This window comes from Saccoglossus kowalevskii, chromosome 11 (genome assembly GCF_978046115.1).
Source record: "Saccoglossus kowalevskii chromosome 11, keSacKowa6.1, whole genome shotgun sequence".
Classification (NCBI taxonomy): Eukaryota; Metazoa; Hemichordata; class Enteropneusta; family Harrimaniidae; genus Saccoglossus; species Saccoglossus kowalevskii.
The window spans coordinates 32,386,613-32,396,612 of record NC_140651.1 but is presented as its reverse complement, the minus strand read 5'-3'; the positions used below and the strand labels follow the sequence as shown (position 1 = coordinate 32,396,612).

At 39.5% G+C, this 10,000-nt stretch overlaps 12 non-coding genes across 12 annotated transcripts; all 12 read left to right on the top strand.

The window, feature by feature from the left end:
* The first annotated feature begins 365 nt into the window (after nt 1-365).
* On the top strand, nt 366-437 carry TRNAQ-CUG (transfer RNA glutamine (anticodon CUG)). The gene has a single exon. It is a non-coding gene; the product is annotated as a tRNA-Gln (tRNA).
* Nucleotides 438-737: 300 nt separating this feature from the next.
* TRNAQ-CUG (transfer RNA glutamine (anticodon CUG)) lies at nt 738-812 on the top strand. The gene has a single exon. It is a non-coding gene; the product is annotated as a tRNA-Gln (tRNA).
* A 294-nt stretch (nt 813-1,106) lies between these two features.
* Nucleotides 1,107-1,178, top strand: TRNAQ-CUG (transfer RNA glutamine (anticodon CUG)). Its single transcript has one exon. It is a non-coding gene; the product is annotated as a tRNA-Gln (tRNA).
* A 2,161-nt stretch (nt 1,179-3,339) lies between these two features.
* Nucleotides 3,340-3,414, top strand: TRNAQ-UUG (transfer RNA glutamine (anticodon UUG)). Its single transcript has one exon. It is a non-coding gene; the product is annotated as a tRNA-Gln (tRNA).
* A 297-nt stretch (nt 3,415-3,711) lies between these two features.
* Nucleotides 3,712-3,786, top strand: TRNAQ-UUG (transfer RNA glutamine (anticodon UUG)). The gene has a single exon. It is a non-coding gene; the product is annotated as a tRNA-Gln (tRNA).
* Nucleotides 3,787-4,455: 669 nt separating this feature from the next.
* TRNAQ-UUG (transfer RNA glutamine (anticodon UUG)) lies at nt 4,456-4,527 on the top strand. The gene has a single exon. It is a non-coding gene; the product is annotated as a tRNA-Gln (tRNA).
* A 300-nt stretch (nt 4,528-4,827) lies between these two features.
* On the top strand, nt 4,828-4,899 carry TRNAQ-CUG (transfer RNA glutamine (anticodon CUG)). The gene has a single exon. It is a non-coding gene; the product is annotated as a tRNA-Gln (tRNA).
* A 667-nt stretch (nt 4,900-5,566) lies between these two features.
* On the top strand, nt 5,567-5,638 carry TRNAQ-CUG (transfer RNA glutamine (anticodon CUG)). The gene has a single exon. It is a non-coding gene; the product is annotated as a tRNA-Gln (tRNA).
* Nucleotides 5,639-6,307: 669 nt separating this feature from the next.
* On the top strand, nt 6,308-6,379 carry TRNAQ-CUG (transfer RNA glutamine (anticodon CUG)). Its single transcript has one exon. It is a non-coding gene; the product is annotated as a tRNA-Gln (tRNA).
* A 1,788-nt stretch (nt 6,380-8,167) lies between these two features.
* Nucleotides 8,168-8,239, top strand: TRNAQ-UUG (transfer RNA glutamine (anticodon UUG)). Its single transcript has one exon. It is a non-coding gene; the product is annotated as a tRNA-Gln (tRNA).
* A 672-nt stretch (nt 8,240-8,911) lies between these two features.
* On the top strand, nt 8,912-8,986 carry TRNAQ-UUG (transfer RNA glutamine (anticodon UUG)). Its single transcript has one exon. It is a non-coding gene; the product is annotated as a tRNA-Gln (tRNA).
* A 669-nt stretch (nt 8,987-9,655) lies between these two features.
* TRNAQ-UUG (transfer RNA glutamine (anticodon UUG)) lies at nt 9,656-9,727 on the top strand. The gene has a single exon. It is a non-coding gene; the product is annotated as a tRNA-Gln (tRNA).
* Nucleotides 9,728-10,000: the final 273 nt, after the last annotated feature.

The window sequence follows — 10,000 nt, the reverse complement described above, 5'->3', positions numbered from 1 at the left end:
CAATGGTGTAATGGTTAGTACTCTGGACTTTAAATCCATCGATCCGAGTTCAAATCTCGGTAGGATCTTCGTTTATTTTGGTATGATATATCGCCGAGATAAACATCGATATATACAAACTTGCGGCGCAGGAGGAATGCGACGTGCCCTCACGCCAATTTGTAATAAATCCTTCCTAAAAATCATCATCTGATGGCAGTTGCTAAAACAATAATACCTTTCATGATATCAATGCGTGAGAAGGTGTCAATGTCTGAGTGACGCACAGGTATTCGAATTGCATCGGTCATCTCAGTTGAAAGGATTTTTATCTTTCTGAGTAATGTTTGTTGTCACCATAGAAATGTATATTGAAAAGTATTACAGGTCCTATGGTGTAATGGTTAGCACTCTGGACTCTGAATCCAGCGATCCGAGTTCAAATCTCGGTAGGACCTTCGTTTATTTTGGTATGATATATCGCCGAGATAAACATCGATATATACAAACCTGCGGCGCAGGAGGAATGCGACGTGCCCTCACGCCAATCTGTAATAAATCCTTCCTTAAAATCATCATCTGATCGCAGTTCCTAAAACAGTAATACCATTCATGATATCAATGCGTGAGAAGGTGTCAATGTCTGAGTGACGCACAGGTATTCGAATTGCATCGGTCATCTCAGTTGAAAGAATTTCTATCTTTCTGAGTAATGTTTGTTTTCACCATAGAAATGTATATTGGAGGGAAGTATTACAGGCCCTATGGTGTAATGGTTAGCACTCTGGACTCTGAATCCAGCGATCCGAGTTCAAATCTCGGTAGGATATTCGTTTATTTTGGTATGATATATCGCCGAGATAAACATCGATATATACAAACTTGCGGCGCAGGAGGAATGCGACGTGCCCTCACGCCAATTTGTAATAAATCCTTCCTAAAAATCATCATCTGATGGCAGTTGCTAAAACAATAATACCTTTCATGATATCAATGCGTGAGAAGGTGTCAATGTCTGAGTGACGCACAGGTATTCGAATTGCATCGGTCATCTCAGTTGAAAGGATTTTTATCTTTCTGAGTAATGTTTGTTGTCACCATAGAAATGTATATTGAAAAGTATTACAGGTCCTATGGTGTAATGGTTAGCACTCTGGACTCTGAATCCAGCGATCCGAGTTCAAATCTCGGTAGGACCTTCGTTTATTTTGGTATGATATATCGCCGAGATAAACATCGATATATACAAACCTGCGGCGCAGGAGGAATGCGACGTGCCCTCACGCCAATCTGTAATAAATCCTTCCTTAAAATCATCATCTGATCGCAGTTCCTAAAACAGTAATACCATTCATGATATCAATGCGTGAGAAGGTGTCAATGTCTGAGTGACGCACAGGTATTCGAATTGCATCGGTCATCTCAGTTGAAAGAATTTCTATCTTTCTGAGTAATGTTTGTTTTCACCATAGAAATGTATATTGGAAGGAAGTATTACAAGTCCTATGGTGTAATGGTCAGCACTCTGGACTTTGAATACAGCGATCCGAGTTCAAATCTCGGTAGGATCTTCGTTTATTTTGGTATGATATATCGCCGAGATAAATATCGATATATACAAACTTGCGGCGCAGGAGGAATGCGACGTGCCCTCACGCCAATCTGTAATAAATCCTTCCTTAAAATCATCATCTGATGGCAGTTGCTAAAACAATAATACCATTCATGATATTAATGCGTGAGAAGGTGTCAATGTCTGAATGACGCACAGGTATTCGAAATTGAACGGTCATCTCAGTTGAAAGGATTTTTATCTTTCTGAGTAATGTTTGTTTTCACCATAGAAATGTATATTGGCAGGAAGTATTACAGGCCCTATGGTGTAATGGTTAGTACTCTGGTCTTTAAATCCAGCGATCCGAGTTCAAATCTCGGTAGGATCTTCGTTTATTTTGGTATGATATATCGCCGAGATAAACATCGATATATACAAACTTGCGGCGCAGGAGGAATGCGACGTGCCCTCACGCCAATCTGTAATAAATCCTTCCTTAAAATCATCATCTGATGGCAGTTCCTAAAACAATAATACCATTCATGATATCAATGCGTGAGAAGGTGTCAATGTCTGAATGACGCACAGGTATTCGAAATTCATCGGTCATCTCAGTTGAAAGGATTTTTATCTTTCTGAGTAATGTTTGTTTTCACCATAGAAATGTATATTGGCTGGAAGTATTACAGGCCCTATGGTGTAATGGTTAGTACTCTGGTCTTTAAATCCAGCGATCCGAGTTCAAATCTCGGTAGGATCTTCGTTTATTTTGGTATGATATATCGCCGAGATTTAACATCGATATATACAAACTTGCGGCGCAGGAGGAATGCGACGTGCCCTCACGCCAATCTGTAATAAATCCTTCGTTAAAATCATCATCTGATGGCAGTTGCTAAAACAATAATACCATTCATGATATTAATGCGTGAGAAGGTGTCAATGTCTGAATGACGCACAGGTATTCGATATTCATCGGTCATCTCAGTTGAAAGGATTTTTATCTTTCTGAGTAATGTTTGTTTTCACCATAGAAATGTATATTGGCAGGAAGTATTACAGGCCCTATGGTGTAATGGTTAGTACTCTGGTCTTTAAATCCAGCGATCCGAGTTCAAATATCGGTAGGATCTTCGTTTATTTTGGTATGATATATCGCCGAGATAAACATCGATATATACAAACTTGTGGCGCAGGAGGAATGCGACGTGCCCTCACGCCAATCTGTAATAAATCCTTCCTTAAAATCATCATCTGATCGCAGTTCCTAAAACAGTAATACCATTCATGATATCAATGCGTGAGAAGGTGTCAATGTCTGAGTGACGCACAGGTATTCGAATTGCATCGGTCATCTCAGTTGAAAGGAATTTTATCTTTCTGAGTAATGTTTGTTTTCACCATAGAAATGTATATTGGCAGGAAGTATTACAGTCCCTATGGTGTAATGGTTAGTACTTTGGACTTTAAATCCAGCGATCCGAGTTCAAATCTCGGTAGGATCTTCGTTTATTTTGGTATGATATATCGCCGAGATAAACATCGATATATACAAACTTGCGGCGCAGGAGGAATGCGACGTGCCCTCACGCCAATCTGTAATAAATCCTTCCTTAAAATCATCATCTGATGGCAGTTCCTAAAACAATAATACCATTCATGATATCAATGCGTGAGAAGGTGTCAATGTCTGAGTGACGCACAGGTATTCCAATTGCATCGGTCATCTCAGTTGAAAGGATTATTATCTTTCTGAGTAATGTTTGTTTTCACCATAGAAACGTATATTCGAAAGAAGTATTACAGGTCCTATGGTGTAATGGTTAGCACTCTGGACTTTGAATCCAGCGATCCGAGTTCAAATCTCGGTAGGACATTCGTTTATTTTGGTATGATATATCGCCGAGATAAACATCGATATATACACACTTGCGGCGCAGGAGGAATGCGACGTGCCCTCACGCCAATCTGTAAATAATCCTGCCTTAAAATCATCATCTGATGGCAGTTCCTAAAACAATAATACCATTCATGATATCAATGCGTGAGAAGGTGTCAATGTCTGAGTGACGCACAGGTATTCCAATTGCATCGGTCATCTCAGTTGAAAGGATTATTATCTTTCTGAGTAATGTTTGTTTTCACCATAGAAACGTATATTCGAAAGAAGTATTACAGGTCCTATGGTGTAATGGTTAGCACTCTGGACTTTGAATCCAGCGATCCGAGTTCAAATCTCGGTAGGACATTCGTTTATTTTGGTATGATATATCGCCGAGATAAACATCGATATATACACACTTGCGGCGCAGGAGGAATGCGACGTGCCCTCACGCCAATCTGTAAATAATCCTGCCTTAAAATCATCATCTGATGGCAGTTCCTAAAACAATAATACCATTCATGATATCAATGCGTGAGAAGGTGTCAATGTCTGAGTGACGAACATGTATTCGAATTGCATCGTTTATCTCAGTTGAAAGGATTTTTATCTTACTGAGTAATGTTTGTTTTCACCATAGAAATGTATATTTGAAGGAAGTATTACAAGTCCTATGGTGTAATGGTGAGCACTCTGGACTTTGAATCCAGCGATCCGAGTTCAAATCTCGGTAGTACCTTCGTTTATTTTGGTATGATATATCGCCGAGATAAACATCGATATATACAATCTTGCGGCGCAGGAGGAATGCGACGTGCCCTCACGCCAATCTGTAATAAATCCTTCCTTAAAATCATCATCTGATGGCAGTTCCTAAAACAATAATACCATTCATGATATCAATGCGTGAGAAGGTGTCAATGTCTGAGTGACGCACAGGTATTCCAATTGCATCGGTCATCTCAGTTGAAAGGATTATTATCTTTCTGAGTAATGTTTGTTTTCACCATAGAAACGTATATTCGAAAGAAGTATTACAGTTCCTATGGTGTAATGGTTAGCACTCTGGATTTTGAATCCAGCGATCCGAGTTCAAATCTCGGTAGGACCTTCGTTTATTTTGGTATGATATATCGCCGAGATAAACATCGATATATACACACTTGCGGCGCAGGAGGAATGTGACGTGCCCTCACGCCAATCTGTAAAAAATCCTGCCTTAAAATCATCATCTGATGGCAGTTCCTAAAACAATAATACCATCCATGATATCAATGCGTGAGAAGGTTTCAATGTCTGAGTGACGCACATGTATTCGAATTGCATCGTTCATCTCAGTTGAAAGGATTTTTATCTTTCTGAGTAATGTTTGTTTTCACCATAGAAATGTATATTGGAACGAAGTATTACAAGTCCTATGGTGTAATGGTTAGCACTCTGGACTCTGAATCCAGCGATCCGAGTTCAAATCTCGGTAGGACCTTCGTTTTTTTGGTAAGATATATCGCCGAGATAAACATCGATATATACAAACTTGCGGCGCAGGAGGAATGCGACGTGCCCTCACGCCAATCTGTAATAAATCCTTCCTTAAAATCATCATCTGATGGCAGTTCCTAAAACAGTAATACCATTCATGATATCAATGCGTGAGAAGGTGTCAATGTCTGAATGACGCACAGGTATTCGAAATTCATCGGTCATCTCAGTTGAAAGGATTTTAACTTTCTGAGTAATGTTTGTTTTCACCATAGAAATGTATATTGGCAGGAAGTATTACAGGCCCAATGGTGTAATGGTTAGTACTCTGGACTTTAAATCCATCGATCCGAGTTCAAATCTCGGTAGGATCTTCGTTTATTTTGGTATGATATATCGCCGAGATAAACATCGATATATACAAACTTGCGGCGCAGGAGGAATGCGACGTGCCCTCACGCCAATTTGTAATAAATCCTTCCTAAAAATCATCATCTGATGGCAGTTGCTAAAACAATAATACCTTTCATGATATCAATGCGTGAGAAGGTGTCAATGTCTGAGTGACGCACAGGTATTCGAATTGCATCGGTCATCTCAGTTGAATGGATTTTTATCTTTCTGAGTAATGTTTGTTGTCACCATAGAAATGTATATTGAAAAGTATTACAGGTCCTATGGTGTAATGGTTAGCACTCTGGACTCTGAATCCTGCGATCCGAGTTCAAATCTCGGTAGGACCTTCGTTTATTTTGGTATGATATATCGCCGAGATAAACATCGATATATACAAACCTGCGGCGCAGGAGGAATGCGACGTGCCCTCACGCCAATCTGTAATAAATCCTTCCTTAAAATCATCATCTGATCGCAGTTCCTAAAACAGTAATACCATTCATGATATCAATGCGTGAGAAGGTGTCAATGTCTGAGTGACGCACAGGTATTCGAATTGCATCGGTCATCTCAGTTGAAAGAATTTCTATCTTTCTGAGTAATGTTTGTTTTCACCATAGAAATGTATATTGGAAGGAAGTATTACAGGCCATATGGTGTAATGGTTAGCACTCTGGACTCTGAATCCAGCGATCCGAGTTCAAATCTCGGTAGGATATTCGTTTATTTTGGTATGATATATCGCCGAGATAAACATCGATATATACAAACTTGCGGCGCAGGAGGAATGCGACGTGCCCTCACGCCAATTTGTAATAAATCCTTCCTAAAAATCATCATCTGATGGCAGTTGCTAAAACAATAATACCTTTCATGATATCAATGCGTGAGAAGGTGTCAATGTCTGAGTGACGCACAGGTATTCGAATTGCATCGGTCATCTCAGTTGAAAGGATTTTTATCTTTCTGAGTAATGTTTGTTGTCACCATAGAAATGTATATTGAAAAGTATTACAGGTCCTATGGTGTAATGGTTAGCACTCTGGACTCTGAATCCAGCGATCCGAGTTCAAATCTCGGTAGGACCTTCGTTTATTTTGGTATGATATATCGCCGAGATAAACATCGATATATACAAACCTGCGGCGCAGGAGGAATGCGACGTGCCCTCACGCCAATCTGTAATAAATCCTTCCTTAAAATCATCATCTGATCGCAGTTCCTAAAACAGTAATACCATTCATGATATCAATGCGTGAGAAGGTGTCAATGTCTGAGTGACGCACAGGTATTCGAATTGCATCGGTCATCTCAGTTGAAAGAATTTCTATCTTTCTGAGTAATGTTTGTTTTCACCATAGAAATGTATATTGGAAGGAAGTATTACAAGTCCTATGGTGTAATGGTCAGCACTCTGGACTTTGAATACAGCGATCCGAGTTCAAATCTCGGTAGGATCTTCGTTTATTTTGGTATGATATATCGCCGAGATAAATATCGATATATACAAACTTGCGGCGCAGGAGGAATGCGACGTGCCCTCACGCCAATCTGTAATAAATCCTTCCTTAAAATCATCATCTGATGGCAGTTGCTAAAACAATAATACCATTCATGATATTAATGCGTGAGAAGGTGTCAATGTCTGAATGACGCACAGGTATTCGAAATTGAACGGTCATCTCAGTTGAAAGGATTTTTATCTTTCTGAGTAATGTTTGTTTTCACCATAGAAATGTATATTGGCAGGAAGTATTACAGGCCCTATGGTGTAATGGTTAGTACTCTGGTCTTTAAATCCAGCGATCCGAGTTCAAATCTCGGTAGGATCTTCGTTTATTTTGGTATGATATATCGCCGAGATAAACATCGATATATACAAACTTGCGGCGCAGGAGGAATGCGACGTGCCCTCACGCCAATCTGTAATAAATCCTTCCTTAAAATCATCATCTGATGGCAGTTCCTAAAACAATAATACCATTCATGATATCAATGCGTGAGAAGGTGTCAATGTCTGAATGACGCACAGGTATTCGAAATTCATCGGTCATCTCAGTTGAAAGGATTTTTATCTTTCTGAGTAATGTTTGTTTTCACCATAGAAATGTATATTGGCTGGAAGTATTACAGGCCCTATGGTGTAATGGTTAGTACTCTGGTCTTTAAATCCAGCGATCCGAGTTCAAATCTCGGTAGGATCTTCGTTTATTTTGGTATGATATATCGCCGAGATAAACATCGATATATACAAACTTGCGGCGCAGGAGGAATGCGACGTGCCCTCACGCCAATCTGTAATAAATCCTTCGTTAAAATCATCATCTGATGGCAGTTGCTAAAACAATAATACCATTCATGATATTAATGCGTGAGAAGGTGTCAATGTCTGAATGACGCACAGGTATTCGATATTCATCGGTCATCTCAGTTGAAAGGATTTTTATCTTTCTGAGTAATGTTTGTTTTCACCATAGAAATGTATATTGGCAGGAAGTATTACAGGCCCTATGGTGTAATGGTTAGTACTCTGGTCTTTAAATCCAGCGATCCGAGTTCAAATATCGGTAGGATCTTCGTTTATTTTGGTATGATATATCGCCGAGATAAACATCGATATATACAAACTTGTGGCGCAGGAGGAATGCGACGTGCCCTCACGCCAATCTGTAATAAATCCTTCCTTAAAATCATCATCTGATGGCAGTTCCTAAAGCAATAATACCATTCATGATATCAATGCGTGAGAAGGTGTCAATGTCTGAGTGACGCACATGTATTCGAATTGCATAGTTCATCTCAGTTGAAAGGATTTTTATCTTTCTGAGTAATGTTTGATTTCACCATAGAAATGTATATTGGAAGGAAGTAATACAGGTCCTATGGTGTAATGGTGAGCACTCTGGACTTTGAATCCAGCGATCCGAGTTCAAATCTCGGTAGTACCTTCGTTTATTTTGGTATGATATATCCCCGAGGTAAACATCGATATATACAAACTTGCGGCGCAGGAGGAATGCGACGTGCCCTCACGCCAATCTGTAATAAATCCTTCCTTAAAATCATCATCTGATCGCAGTTCCTAAAACAGTAATACCATTCATGATATCAATGCGTGAGAAGGTGTCAATGTCTGAGTGACGCACAGGTATTCGAATTGCATCGGTCATCTCAGTTGAAAGGAATTTTATCTTTCTGAGTAATGTTTGTTTTCACCATAGAAATGTATATTGGCAGGAAGTATTACAGTCCCTATGGTGTAATGGTTAGTACTTTGGACTTTAAATCCAGCGATCCGAGTTCAAATCTCGGTAGGATCTTCGTTTATTTTGGTATGATATATCGCCGAGATAAACATCGATATATACAAACTTGCGGCGCAGGAGGAATGCGACGTGCCCTCACGCCAATCTGTAATAAATCCTTCCTTAAAATCATCATCTGATGGCAGTTCCTAAAACAATAATACCATTCATGATATCAATGCGTGAGAAGGTGTCAATGTCTGAGTGACGCACAGGTATTCCAATTGCATCGGTCATCTCAGTTGAAAGGATTATTATCTTTCTGAGTAATGTTTGTTTTCACCATAGAAACGTATATTCGAAAGAAGTATTATAGGTCCTATGGTGTAATGGTTAGCACTCTGGACTTTGAATCCAGCGATCCGAGTTCAAATCTCGGTAGGACATTCGTTTATTTTGGTATGATATATCGCCGAGATAAACATCGATATATACACACTTGCGGCGCAGGAGGAATGCGACGTGCCCTCACGCCAATCTGTAAATAATCCTGCCTTAAAATCATCATCTGATGGCAGTTCCTAAAACAATAATACCATTCATGATATCAATGCGTGAGAAGGTGTCAATGTCTGAGTGACGAACATGTATTCGAATTGCATCGTTTATCTCAGTTGAAAGGATTTTTATCTTACTGAGTAATGTTTGTTTTCACCATAGAAATGTATATTTGAAGGAAGTATTACAAGTCCTATGGTGTAATGGTGAGCACTCTGGACTTTGAATCCAGCGATCCGAGTTCAAATCTCGGTAGTACCTTCGTTTATTTTGGTATGATATATCGCCGAGATAAACATCGATATATACAATCTTGCGGCGCAGGAGGAATGCGACGTGCCCTCACGCCAATCTGTAATAAATCCTTCCTTAAAATCATCATCTGATGGCAGTTCCTAAAACAATAATACCATTCATGATATCAATGCGTGAGAAGGTGTCAATGTCTGAGTGACGCACAGGTATTCCAATTGCATCGGTCATCTCAGTTGAAAGGATTATTATCTTTCTGAGTAATGTTTGTTTTCACCATAGAAACGTATATTCGAAAGAAGTATTACAGTTCCTATGGTGTAATGGTTAGCACTCTGGATTTTGAATCCAGCGATCCGAGTTCAAATCTCGGTAGGACCTTCGTTTATTTTGGTATGATATATCGCCGAGATAAACATCGATATATACACACTTGCGGCGCAGGAGGAATGTGACGTGCCCTCACGCCAATCTGTAAAAAATCCTGCCTTAAAATCATCATCTGATGGCAGTTCCTAAAACAATAATACCATTCATGATATCAATGCGTGAGAAGGTGTCAATGTCTGAGTGACGCACATGTATTCGATTTGCATCGTTCATCTCAGTTGAAAGGATTTTTATCTTTCTGAGTAATGTTTGTTTTCACCATAG